General features: G+C 47.3%; 1 long non-coding RNA gene across 1 annotated transcript; it reads right to left on the minus strand.

The window, feature by feature from the left end:
- Nucleotides 1-214: 214 nt before the first annotated feature.
- Nucleotides 215-12,675, minus strand: LOC135441677 (uncharacterized). Its single transcript, XR_010438521.1, has 2 exons — nt 9,442-12,675; nt 215-1,514 (listed from the first exon to the last, which is right to left on the minus strand). It is a non-coding gene; the product is annotated as an uncharacterized LOC135441677 (long non-coding RNA).
- Between the last annotated feature and the right edge of the window lie 1,375 nt (nt 12,676-14,050).

Consider the following 14,050-nt stretch of genomic DNA (forward strand, 5'->3'; position numbering starts at 1 on the left):
AATCCCAATATTACCAGTTAGATTGTGCCTGGGCCAGTGTGACCCTCGCTGCTGAGCCAAAGGCGGCTTCTGTGGTGCTTTACCCCAGAGACACCTTTAGCTTGCTGGTGATTGCAGCCGGGCACTAAACAAGTCCAGGCTTGTTAGGAACTCCGTTACCTCAGGAAGAAGACTTCAGGCGAAGGTGAGGAGTAAAAAGGAGAGCATTCTGCCGGAGGGTTACATGCAGAGGTTTATTCCATGGTTACAGAGGTCTGAATCTTTGGGAGACCTCCAACAGAATCCCGAGCACATGGCGTGCTTCACCTTTTAAGCTCAGGGGGTGGGGAGGGGAGGGGACAGGTGAGCCACCAACCACGTGGGGGGGGCAGGGTCTCAAGGGGCAAGGGACACCTAGGCAGGCCAATGACCTCTGGGCCTGAGGGGCATCCTTTGACCAACCACACGACGCCTTGTTGATATGTTAAGCCTGATTGACAGGACTCACTCAGCAAGGGGGCGAGGGGGGAAGTGGAAGAGAGGTATTGCCACACCTGGGAGGTGACCTGAAAGTTTGAAACACACCGCAACACCTCCCCCTAGTTTTGTTTAAAAAGAAGAGGACTGGGCTTGTAGTGCAGAATGCTTGCCAAACCATGGTTGGTAAATCAGTTCTTCCTCTACAGGAGGGTCAGTGTTTTCCACCGAGGCTTCCAGGTCATCCATTGGAGCATTGAGGGCTTCCAAATGGTAGACCTCAGGAGGGGGAGATGAGCTTGAAATTAGCTTGAGGACTATGCGTTTGATTAGTCCAAAAACAATGCTAACAACTACAATTACTATAACTAAAATAAACAGCACTAAAAACACAGTTTTCAGAATAGATCCCAACCAGCCCGAGAGTCCCCAGCCATTGAACAGTCCATTCAGCCCGTTGTCAGTTTCTCTGATGATGTCCGAGAGCTTTTGCCAAGGTAGTCCATATGTGGTTTGGACTGAGGGACTATGCAGGAGATCGCAGGTGGGATGATCACGAGTAGGACGAGAAGCAGGCTCGGTCTCATGGCATCTCAAGGCTACACACGAACAGTGAGATCTAAACTGGTACAAGAACTTGAAACAAACATATGTTACAAACTATTCCAGATAGGAGGCTTAAATAGAATTTCCTCCAGAGAACGTGTGCGGCGTTTTCTTCTCCAGGCAGCATGAGCAACCTGGGGCGCTTCTGTAGATTTCTCTGAGACTTTGGGAACATAGGACTTTACCCATTTGGAAGGAACCCACCTTAAACCAGAGGGGGTGGACACACAGGCGTATCCACATCCCCAAGTAACCAATTTGTAAGGTCCCACCATTTTCCAAGTCTCAGGGTCCTTTACTAAAACTGGAGGTTTTTCTTTCATCAGCCTATGACTGCTCCCCCCAAAGTGGTGTAGGATGGGTGGGTTCAGGCTGTCAAAAGAACAATTCAGCAAATTGATTGTGAATAGCGCCCTGGATAACCGGATGTGGGGAGGTTCCACCTTCAGAACCTGTTGTGGTGTGTTGCAATATCCTGTTTTACCTTCTCCCTTCCCCCTCGCCCCTCGCTGAGTGTGCCCTGTCAATCAGGCTAATATACCAGCAAGGCGTCGTGTGATAGGTGACCCTAGTGCCTGGAGACCCTGCCCCTTCACCTGGTTGGTGACTCACCTGTCCCCTCCCCTTCCCCTGTCCTGAGCTTAAAATGTGAATGAGACCATGCGGCCCCATTCTGTTATCAGCAGTAGCCCAGTGCAGACATATCTGTGCTCATGGAATAAACATCTGGCTACCTTCTAGCAGAATCCGCTCCCTTCTTTTCTTCACCATCGCCAGAAGCTCTCTCCTGAGGAGAACGGAGTCCTGTCTTGTGCCCCGCTGCACTTTGCCGCCAGCCAAGGTACCTCTGGGGTTAAACACCACAGTGCTGCCTCTGGCCAAGCAGCGAAGGTCAGAACTGGCCTAGGCACCATCTAACTGGTTATATTGGGATACATATTCCAATATATTGGCGTCCCTGTGGGTGGCTCGACTCTGCAGCCCGAAAAAGGACTCGCAGTTCCTCAGAGAAGCTTCTGCCAGCCGTGCATCCAGCTGAAAGGAGCCTGGCTTCAAGACTCCCAGCTAGAGACTTTGGGAATACTCCCAGAAAAAGTTTCGTGGACTGTTCGGCGCCTTTGGAAAGCCCTGCTTCATTGTGGTGAACAGATTTTCCAGAGGAAGAAAAGGGGAGCCTCTCTTGCACCCAGAGAGAGGTCCTTTTCCGGTGGAGACCTGCCTGCCTGTACCCAGCCTACAGCTTCCATTTCACGTGAGTATCTCTGCTTTCGGTAGAGCAGAAGCTCAAAAACAGACTCTGCCGCGAGTTCTGTTCCTTTTTGCCTTTGCATTTTGGCTGCGCAGCCCCACAGACGAGAATTCATAGCGTTCTAGTTTAGCTTTCCTGCTGCGTGTTTCACTGTTTTTTAGAATTCGCGCCGGAGCGGGATCGCTCTCTGCCCTTCCCCCCCCGGCTCAGCAGCGTGTTCAGACACGTGTTAGGAGACTCTCTTTCTCTTTCTCTTTGCGGAGGAGGGGGGGGGCTCTCTTTCCACGTGGCCGGGGGACCTGCGGGGGTCGGGAGTGCTCTGCACACGCGGCGGCGGGGGGGGGGCGTCCCGGTTTCGGCTGCCACGTGGCGTGGCTGCTGCCTCTGCTCCGCGGGGGGGTTGCATTCCACGGCGGGGGAGGCTTTGTTTCTGCCTCGGTTCGGCAGGGTGTGCCGGTTCGGCAGGGCGTGCCCTGCCGCCGCTGCCCGGGAATTTTAAAAGCAGTATATACAGCTGCATTGTGAAGCTTTTGTCTGCTCGTTATCGCTTTCTATCTGTGGTTTTTTTTAGAAATTGGTAGCTGATTTTAGCTTTGTTTTTGGTCAGGCGGGATTAAGTACTCTGCTTTTTTACATCTATCATGGGTTCCAAACTTAGCATTGTACAAAGGGGAGTGTATTATGATATTGTTAGCATTCTAATCAAGAGTAATGTGAAATTCTCTAAAGGAAAATTGAAACAGTTTATAAGATGGCTTTTTCTGCAGTTCCCAAACATTTCCCCTGAAGAAATCCACAATATTCAATTCTGGGATAAAGTTGGGAATGAATTGATAACCTTAGGACAATCTGGCAAATTACCCTCAGCTAAATTTGTGTTCTGGAGTTTGCAAATTCGAACAGCATTGCTCAAACAAAAGGAAATGGAGAAAAAGCCAAATGTAAAGCCATGTGCCTCTGCTCTCCCTGTTCCTCCCTCTCCCTCTAAAACCCCTAAACCTCTTTCCCCAAAAAAATCCCGAGCACGTGTTAGCTTTTCGGAGAGCAGTGATGTCCAAAATGGCCCCCAGTCCCTAGGGGGTGCACAAGATGGTGGGTGCCATGTGGCATCTTCCCAAACCTGGTCTTCTTCTTCCCAAAATCCTCTTAAGCATCCCAAAATTCCTGCCCCATCCCCCTCTCCTCCTGTTCCTCGTGACACCTTCCCCCCTCCCCCCGCCTTTCCTGCAGTACCCTCAGCTCCGCCCCTCTACTCCTGCCAGGGGGCGGCTGCTGACGTGATGTCACCAGGTGACCCCGCCCTCTGTTCCCACGGTATCCCCGCCCCCTGCCAGCCCCTTGACCCCGCCCCTTGTTCCCACGGTTTCCCCGCCCCTTGCCGGCTCCTTGACCCCGCCCCCTCCCCGGGTTCCCACGGTGGGGACACACCCACTGCCTGTCCCCAAACCTGTAGCTGTGATCCCAATGCTTCTGATTTAAGGGATACAGAGCAGGAGACAGCAGACCCAATGCATGGTGCCATGTTGTCACTGGCCCCTGTTACGTTTCAGCCTGCAGCTCAAGCTGGAGCAGCCCCAACTGCCAATTGGAGTTCTTTTGGACGACAATTGATTAAAGAGATCTGTAAATCTCATAAAGAATATGGTCAACACAGTCCATATTTCCGTGGCCTTTTAAATTCTGAATTAAGTAGGACTATTGTGGTTCCACATGATTTAAAACAATTGTTTTCATGTCTCATGACATCCACGGAATTCAAATTATGGGAATCAGCATTGAAACAGCTGCTAAAAGATGCTCTCCCAAGCTTACAGGCTGATCCAAACACAGCAAAAGACAACAATGGTAACCTTATTACTATTGACCACCTCTGTGGTGAGGGTCAATGGTCTTCTCCCTCAGTCCAAGCTGCTGCAATTCCTGCAGAAACACTTGAGAAAGTAAAGGAAGCAGCTGAAAAGGCATTCTTTTCCCTCCAACCTGAGGGGCCTTTTGAGCCCTATAGTAAAATCAAACAACTACCATCAGAGCCTTTTGTGAAATTTGTAGAAAGGCTAACTAGAGCCATTGAAATACAAGTTAAAAAGGAAAATGCAAGGGAAGCAATTTTAGAAGAAATAGCGTTTACAAATGCAAATGAACAGTGTCGAGCGGCAATCCTGAGCCTTCCTATGGAACCTTCCCCTACATTAAAAGATATGCTTCTAGTCTGTAACAGGAAAGTGCCTCTGATGAGTGTAGCTGAAGACACCAGACCAAGGCTGCTGCCAAGACCACCTCAGCGTGTCGCTGTTGCCAGCCCTGCACCTTCTCTTTCAGCACAGCAGCACCCTGGGCAGCAGCGGAGACCGGCAATGGTTGAGCCCACTAAACCATGCCTGCTTTGTAATAAGCTAGGGCACTGGAATAACCAGTGCCCCCTGAAAAGGGAATTTGATGAATTTAAAAATAGCAGGGGAGGAGAACTGCAAGCCCTCCCTGGGGGTCAACAACAAAAAAACGAAGAATAAAGCGCCAGCCTGCCAGGCGTGCAGACATAAAAGGAGCAGGCCAAGAGAATAAGGGTAGCAAAATAAATCAAGCGCGCGATAATATTAACATTTGTGTAAGTGAAGCAGGTGCTTCAAAGACCAAGTCCGCTAGTCCACTGTTAAATGTGAAACAAAATAACCTTTGTTATGATTTAAGTGATTCTGTATTAACCGCATCTTCTGTCAATGAGCCTTACAGGTTGCAGCTGACAGAGTCACTCCACCTGAAGGACACTGACTGGCATATTGTCTCTGTAAATCCTGAACAGAAAGGTACTTGGAACCAAATTCGTTGTAAGTACATCATCACTGGGACAAAAACACACCACAAGAGATCGAAATTGCTCCGGGACTGACAACATCAGATCCCAAGCAATTTGTTCTCAGCCTGCACTGTTTCCACCCACCCCTGTTTCTTCCTAAGGGACAAATTGTTGCTCAAGCTATCCCTGTGCCATCTTTACCTGAAAATGTCGATAAACAAGGGCCCACAGTCGCCCGGGTCCAAGTTATTGGGACAGATAAACCCAAATTGTGGTGCAATGTCAGTGGGGGTGGGGAGTCTAAACGCATTGAAATGCTTGTAGACACAGGTGCAGACTGCACAGTGATTCCAGTACAAGACTGGCCAGCACACTGGCCTTTACAAAATGTTGCTGGTCACCTTCGAGGTGTAGGAGGTCTGCAATTGGCAAGGCAATCCAAAAGCATTATTCAATTCGAGGGTCCAAACGGACAATTGGCAAATATCCGTCCATTTGTGTTAGATTATTCAGAACCTTTAATGGCCCAGTGGGGTGTCACAATTAATATTCCAGACTCTCCACAGCATTTTTGTGCAGCAGTCATTAAACAACAGCGCCCCACCCAAAAACTTAAGTGGAAAACAGACGAACCAGTTGATGTGAAACAGTGGCCACTCAGTAAACAAAAAATAAAAGTGCTTGAGGAACTAGTACAAGAGCAACTAAGAAAGGGCCACATTGTAGAGACCATGTCCCCATGGAACTCTCCGGTGTTTGTCATCCAAAAAGCTGACAAAAAGAGGTGGCGACTTCTCTGTGACCTCCGACAAATTAATAATGTAATTGAAGATATGGGTTCTCCCCAGCCTGGTATGCCATCCCCAACAATGCTTCCTCAAGATTGGAAATTAGCTGTTATTGATATTAAAGATTGTTTTTTCCAAATCCCATTGCACCCTGACGATGCACCGCGTTTGGCATTCTCTGTCCCTTCTATCAATTCAGAAGCTCCTATGAAAAGGTACCATTGGACCGTTCTTCCTCAGGGCCTAAAGGTATCTCCAGCTATCTGCCAGTGGTATGTCTCTTCCCTGCTTTCCCAGTTCGTGCAGCCGCAGAGAAGGCCATCATCTACCATTATATGGATGATATCCTTGTGTGTGCCCCAATGATGATTTACTAACACATGCGCTTGACCTAACGATCGATGCATTGATTGTTGCAGGGTTCGAGCTCCAGGAACAGAAAATTCAAAAGATGCCACCTTGGAAGTATTTGGGCTTAGAAATTGGAAATAGGACCATTGTTCCTCAAAAACTAGAAATCAATCCAAGGATCAAGACCCTTGCGGATGTCCACAAGTTGTGTGGGTCTTTGAATTGGGTAAGACCATGGCTTGGTCTGACTAATGAGGACCTTGCCCCTCTTTTCAATTTACTGAAAGGGGGAGAGGACCCAGGTGCTCCTAGGTCTATTACCCCAGAGGCACGGAAAGCTCTAGAAAAGGTTCAGATTGCAATGTCCACAAGACAGGCCCACCGATGCCGGCCTGATCTGCCATTCAAATTTATCATCCTAGGTAAGTTGCCACACCTCCATGGAATTATTTTCCAGTGGGAGGAAAAACAAACACCTAAGGCAAAGGACACACCAAAAAAGGACCGGGACCAGAGGGACTCTCTCTTGATCATAGAATGGGTTTTCCTCAGTCACAAAAGGTCCAAGAGACTGACAAAGCCTCAGGAGCTGATAGCAGAACTGATCCGGAAAGCAAGGACCCGGATCAGGGAGTTAGCAGGATGTGATTTTAAGTGCATTCACATTCCAGTTGAGTTAAAATCAGGTCAAAATACTATGAAGATACTGGAACAATTGTTTCAAGAAAATGAAGTGTTGCAGTTTGCTCTGGATTCCTACTCAGGACAGTTTTCGGTAGCACGGCCCGCTTGCAAATTGTTTGAACAAGATGTTCAATTTACTTTAAAATTAAGAACTGCTCTAAGTAGGAGACCTTTAAAAAGGGCTCTAACTGTCTTTACAGATGCGTCCGGGAGGTCACACAAGTCTGTTATGACTTGGAAAGATCCTCAAACCCAGCAGTGGGAGATGGACATTGCTGAGGTGGAAGGTTCACCTCAGGTTGCTGAATTGGCTGCAGTTGTTAGGGCTTTTGAAAGGTTCTCAGAACCATTTAATCTGATCACAGACTCTGCATACGTGGCAGGAGTAGTATCCAGAGCAGATCAAGCAATACTGCAAGATGTATCTAACATTGCACTTTTTGAATTGCTCTCAAAACTGGTAAAGTTAGTCACTCACCGAGAGCAACCCTTTTATGTGATGCATGTCAGGTCACACACTGACTTGCCAGGGTTTATCGCTGAAGGCAACAGAAGGGCAGATGCTCTTGCTGCACCTGCAGTGATGGCCACTCTCCCAAATGTTTTTGAACAGGCAAAAATCAGCCATCAGCTTTTCCACCAAAATGCACCTGGCCTGGTTCGCCAGTTTAACATCACTCGAGAACAGGCCAAAGCGATTGTGGCCACGTGCCCAAATTGCCAACAACATGCACTCCCTACAGTGAGTACGGGAGCAAACCCAAGGGGACTGAACAGTTGTGAACTGTGGCAAACAGATGTAACACACATACAGGCTTTTGGACGGCAGAAATATGTTCATGTTAGTGTAGATACCTTTTCTGGAGCAGTCTATGCTTCTGCCCACACAGGAGAATCATCTATTGATGCTATTAAGCACCTCTTACAGGCTTTTTCTTTCATGGGCATCCCCAAGGAGCTGAAAACTGATAATGGGCCTGCTTATAGGTCCAAGGAATTCGGGAGCTTCCTGCAGCAATGGGGAGTAGAGCACAAAACTGGCATCCCCTACTCCCCTACAGGTCAAGCCATTGTAGAAAGAACTCACCGTGATATTAAAAGGGTCCTGGACCAGCAACAACAGGTTCTGAAGGTAGAACCTCCCCACATCCGGTTATCCAGGGCGCTATTCACAATAAATTTTCTGAATTGTTCTTTTGACAGCCTGAACCCTCCCATCCTACGCCACTTTGGGGGGAACAGTCACAGGTTGATGAAAGAAAAACCTCCAGTTTTAGTAAAGGACCCTGAGACTTGGAAAATGGTGGGACCTTACAAATTGGTTACTTGGGGACGTGGATACGCCTGTGTATCCACCCCCTCTGGTTTAAGGTGGGTTCCTTCCAAATGGGTAAAGCCCTATGTTCCCAAAGTCTCAGAGAAATCTGCAGAAGCACCCCAGGTTGCTCACGCTGCCTGGAGAAGAAAACGCCGCGCACGTTCTCTGGAGGAAATTCCATTTAAGCCTCCTATCTGGAATAGTTTGTAATATATGTTTGTCTCAAGTTTTTGCACCAGTTTAGATCCCACTGTTCGTGTGTAGCCTCGAGACGTCATGAGACCGAGCCTGCTTCTCGTCCTACTCGTGATCATCCCACCTGCAATCTCCTACATAGTACCGCAGCCCAAACCACGTATGGACTACCTTGACAAAGGCTCACAGACATCAACAGAGAAACTGACAACGAGCTGAATGGACTTTTCAATGGCTGGGGACTCTCGGGCTGGTTGGGATCTATTCTGAAAACTGTAATTTTAGTGCTGTTTATTTTAGTTGTAGTTATTGTAGTTTTTAGCATTGTTTTTGGAGTAATCAGATGCATGGTTCTCAAGTTAATCTCAAACTCATCTCCCCCTCCTGAAGTCTACCATTTGGAAGCCCTCAGTGCTCCAGTGGATGACCTGGAAGCCTCAGTAGAATCATTCTGCACCATAAACACAGCCCTCTTCTTTTTAAACAAAACTAGGGGGAGATGTTGTGGTGTGTTGCAATATCCTGTTTTACCTTCTCCCTTCCCCCTCGCCCCTCGCTGAGTGTGCCCTGTCAATCAGGCTAATATACCAGCAAGGCGTCGTGTGATAGGTGACCCTAGTGCCTGGAGACCCTGCCCCTTCACCTGGTTGGTGACTCACCTGTCCCCTCCCCTTCCCCTGTCCTGAGCTTAAAATGTGAATGAGACCATGCGGCCCCATTCTGTTATCAGCAGTAGCCCAGTGCAGACATATCTGTGCTCATGGAATAAACATCTGGCTACCTTCTAGCAGAATCCGCTCCCTTCTTTTCTTCACCATCGCCAGAAGCTCTCCCCTGAGGAGAACGGAGTCCTGTCTTTGTGCCCCGCTGCACTTTGCCGCCAGCCAAGGTACCTCTGGGGTTAAACACCACAGTGCTGCCTCTGGCCAAGCAGCGAAGGTCAGAACTGGCCTAGGCACCATCTAACTGGTTATATTGGGATACATATTCCAATAAGAACCTGTTGTTGCTGGTCCAGGACCCTTTTAATATCACGGTGAGTTCTTTCTACAATGGCTTGACCTGTAGGGGAGTAGGGGATGCCAGTTTTATGCTCTACTCCCCATTGTTGCAGGAAGCTCCCGAATTCCTTGGATTTATAAACAGGCCCATTATCAGTTTTCAGCTCCTTGGGGATGCCCAATGAAGAAAAAGGCCTGTAAGAGGTGCTTAATAGCATCGATAGATGATTCTCCTGTGTGGGCAGAAGCATAGACCGCTCCAGAAAAGGTATCTACACTAACGTGAACATATTTCTGCCATCCAAAAGCCTGTATGTGTGTTACATCTGTTTGCCACAGTTCACAACTGTTCAGTCCCCTTGGGTTTGCTCCCGTACTCACTGTAGGGAGTGCATGTTGTTGGCAATTTGGGCACGTGGCCACAATCGCTTTGGCCTGTTCTTGAGTGATGTTAAACTGACGAACCAGGCCAGGTGCATTTTGGTGGAAAAGCTGGTGGCTGATTTTTGCCTGTTCAAAAACATTTGGGAGAGTGGCCATCACTGCAGGTGCAGCAAGAGCATCTGCCCTTCTGTTGCCTTCAGCGATAAACCCTGGCAAGTCAGTGTGTGACCTGACATGCATCACATAAAATGGTTGCTCTCGGTGAGTGACTAACTTTACCAGTTTTGAGAGCAATTCAAAAAATGCGATGTTAGACACTTCTTGCAGTATTGCTTGATCTGCCCTGGATACTACTCCTGCCACGTATGCAGAGTCTGTAATCAGATTAAATGGTTCTGAGAACCTTTCAAAAGCCCTAACAACCGCAGCCAATTCAGCAACCTCAGGTGAACCTTCCACCTCAGCAACATCTGTCTCCCACTGCTGGGTTTGAGGATCCCTCCAAGTCATAACAGACTTGTGGGACTATTGAAGTCGGAGGGAGACGACCCACCTTGCATTGATCAGCATCAACTCCGATTTATTAATCAATCAGGCACTTTTTATAACAGTGTTAATCAAGTTCATGCATATTGCAAAATCTGAGCTCACAATAGGTCAGAGATAACATACCAACTCCTCCTTATGTTTCCAATACCAAGATTTGGGTTCTCAAAATTATTTTTGCTTTCCCAAAACAGTCAAAGATAGAATATCTACTTGTTATGAGAAAGCTGCCTGAGAACTCTGATATGCAAGGTTCTCAAGGCCTTCATGTTTATCACTTTTACTTGTAATTAAAAACAACCTGAGAACCTCTGCTGTTTACAGAAGCAGGCTGTGAGAACCTGTCCCCCACAGCTGCCTTCCAAGCCATCCCTGAAAAAATCTCCAACATGGGACCTCCTGGACGCATCTGTAAAGACAGGCAGAGCCCTTTTTAAAGGGCTCCTACTTAGAGCACTTCTCAATTTTAAAGTAAATTGAAAATCTTGTTCGAACAATTTGTGAGCGGGCCGCGCTACCGAAATTTGTCCTGAGTAGGAATCCAGAGCAAACTGCAACACTTCATTTTCTTGAAACAATTGTTCCAGTATTTTCATAGTGTTTTGACCTGATTTTAACTCAACTGGAATGTGAATGCACTTAAAATCACATCCTGCTAACTCCCTGATCCGGGTCCTTGCTTTCTGGATCAGTTCCGCTAACAGCTCCTGAGGCTTTGTCAGTCTCTTGGACCTTTTGTGACTGAGGAAAACCCATTCTATGATCAAGAGAGAGTCCCTCTGGTCCCGGTCCTTTTTTGGTGTGTTCTTTGCCTTAGGTGTTTATTTTTCCTCCCACTGGAAAATAATTCCATTGGAGGTGTGGCAACTTACCTAGAATGATAAATTTGAATGGCAGGTCAGGCCAGCATTGGTTGGCCTGTCTTGTGGACATTGCAATCTGAACCTTTTCTAGAGCTTTCCGTGCCTCTGGGGTAATAGACCTAGGAGCACCTGGGTCCTCTCCCCCTTTCAATAAATTGAAGAGAGGGGCAAGGTCTTTGTTAATCAGACCAAGCCACAGTCTTACCCAATTCAAAGACCCACACAACTTGTGGACATCCGCAAGGGTCTTGATCCTTGGATTGATTTCTAGTTTTTGAGGAACAATGGTCCTATTTCCAGTTTCTAAGCCCAAATACTTCCAAGGTGGCATCTTTTGAATTTTCTTTTCCTGGAGCTCGAACCCTGCAACAATCAATGCATCGATCGTTAGGTCAAGCGCATGTGTGAGTAAATCATCATTGGGGGCACACACAAGGATATCATCCATATAATGATAGATGATGGCCTTCTCTGCGGCTGCACGTACTGGGGAAAGCAGGGAAGAGACATACCACTGGCAGATAGCTGGCGATACCTTCATGCCCTGAGGAAGAACGGTCCAATGGTACCTTTTCATAGGGGATTCCATGTTGGTGGAAGGGACAGAGAATGCAAAACGCGGTGCATCGTCAGGGTGTAAGGGGATTTGGAAAAAACAATCTTTAATAACAATAACAGCTAATTTCCAATCTTGGGGAAGCATTGTTGGGGATGGCATACCAGGTTGGGGAGAACCCATATCTTCAATTACATTATTAATTTAACGGAGGTCATGAAGAAGTCACCATCTCTTTTTGTCAGCTTTTTGGATGACAAACACTGGAGAGTTCCATGGGGACATGGTCTCCACAATGTGGCCCTTTTTTAGTTGCTCTTCTACTAGTTCCTCAAGCACCTTTATTTTTTGTTTACTGAGCGGCCACTGTTTCACGTCAACTGGTTTGTCTGTTTTCCATTTCAGTTTTTTGATGGGGCGCTGTTGTTCAATGACTGCTGCACAAAGATGCTGTGGAGAGTCTGGAATACCAATTGTGACACCCCACTGGGCCCTTAAATCTCTCCCTAACAAAGGTTCCGAATAATCTAACACAAATGGATGGATATTTGCCAATTGTCCGTTTGGTCCCTCGATTTGAACAATGCTTTTAGATTGTCTTGCCAATTGCAGACCTCCTACACCTCGAAGGTGACCGGCAACATTTTGCAAAGGCCAATGTGCTGGCCAGTCTTGTACTGGAATCACTGTGCAGTCTGCACCTGTGTCTACAAGCATCTCAATGCGTTTTGACTCCCCACCCCCACTGAGGTTACACCATAATTTAGGTTTGTCTTTCCCAATAACTTGGACCTGGGCGACTGTGGGCCCTTGTTTTTCAGTACTTTCAGGTAAAGATGGTACAGGGATAGCTTGTGCAACAATTTGTCCCGTGGGAAGAAACAGGGGTGGGTGGAAACAGTGCAGGCCGTGAACGAATTGCTCAGGATCTGATGTTGTTATTCCTGGAGCAATCTCGATCTCTTGTGGTGTGTGTTTGGTGTCCCCAATGATGATGTACTTACAACGAATTCGGTTCCAAGTACCGTTCTGTTCAGGATTGACAGAGACAAAATGCCAGTCAATGTCCTTCAGGTGGAGTGACTCTGTGAGCTGCAACCTGTAAGGCTCATTGACAGAAGACGTGGTTAACATAGTATCCCCTAAATCATAACAAAGGTTATTTTGTTTCACTTTCAACAGTGGACCAGCAGACTTGGTCTTTGAAGCACCTGCTTCACTTACACAAATATTAATATTATCGCGCGCTTGATTTGTTTTGCTACCCTTATTGCCTTGGCCTGCTCTTTTTGTGTCTGCACGCCTGGCAGGCGGGCGCTCCCTTTTCAGTTTTTTTGTTGGTGTTGACCCCCAGGGAGGGTTTGTAGTTGTCCTCCCCTGCCATTTCTAAATTCATCAAAATCCCTTTTCAGGGGGCACTGGTTACTCCAGTGCCCAAGGTTGTTACAAAGCAGGCATGGCTTTGTAGGCTCAACCATTGCTGGTCTTCGCTGCTGCCCAGGGTACTGCTGTGCTGAGGGAAAAGGTGCAGGGCTGGCAACGGCGACACACTGAGGTGGTCTTGGCAGCAGCCTTGGTCTGGTGTCTTCAGCCGCACTCATCAGAGGCACTTTCCTGTTACAGACTAGAAGCATATCTTTTAGTGTAGGGGGAGGTTCTATAGGAAGGCTCAGGATTGCCGTTCGACACTGTTCATTTGCATTTGTAAACGCTATTTCCTCTAAAATCTCCTCCCTAGCATTCACTTTTTTAACTTGTATTTCAATGGCTCTAGTTAACCTTTCTACAAATTTCAAAAAAGGTTCTGATGGTAACTGTTTAATTTTACTATAGGGCTCCAAACGCCTCTCAGGTTGGAGGGAAAAGAATGCTTTTTCAGCTGCTTCTTTTACTTTCTCGAGTTTTAATGCAGGAATTGCAGTAGCTTGGATTGAGGGTGAAGACCATTGACCCTCACCACAGAGGTGCTCACTGGTGCCACTGTTGTCTTTCGCTGTGTTTGGATCAGCAAGCAAGCCTGGGAGAGCATCTTTTAGCAGTTGTTTCAATGCTAATTCCCATAATTTGAATTCCGTGGAGGTCATGAGGCAGGAAAAAAGCTGTTTTCAATCATGTGGGATTACCACAGTCCTACTCAGTTCAGAATTTAAAAGGTCACGGAAATATGGACTGTGTGAACCATATTCTTTATGAGATTTACAGATCTCTTTAAGCAATTGTCATCCAAAAAAACTCCAATTAGCAGTTGGAGCTGCCCCG

Source organism: Zonotrichia leucophrys, unplaced genomic scaffold (assembly GCF_028769735.1).
Source record: "Zonotrichia leucophrys gambelii isolate GWCS_2022_RI unplaced genomic scaffold, RI_Zleu_2.0 Scaffold_417_44678, whole genome shotgun sequence".
Lineage (NCBI taxonomy): Eukaryota > Metazoa > Chordata > Aves > Passeriformes > Passerellidae > Zonotrichia > Zonotrichia leucophrys.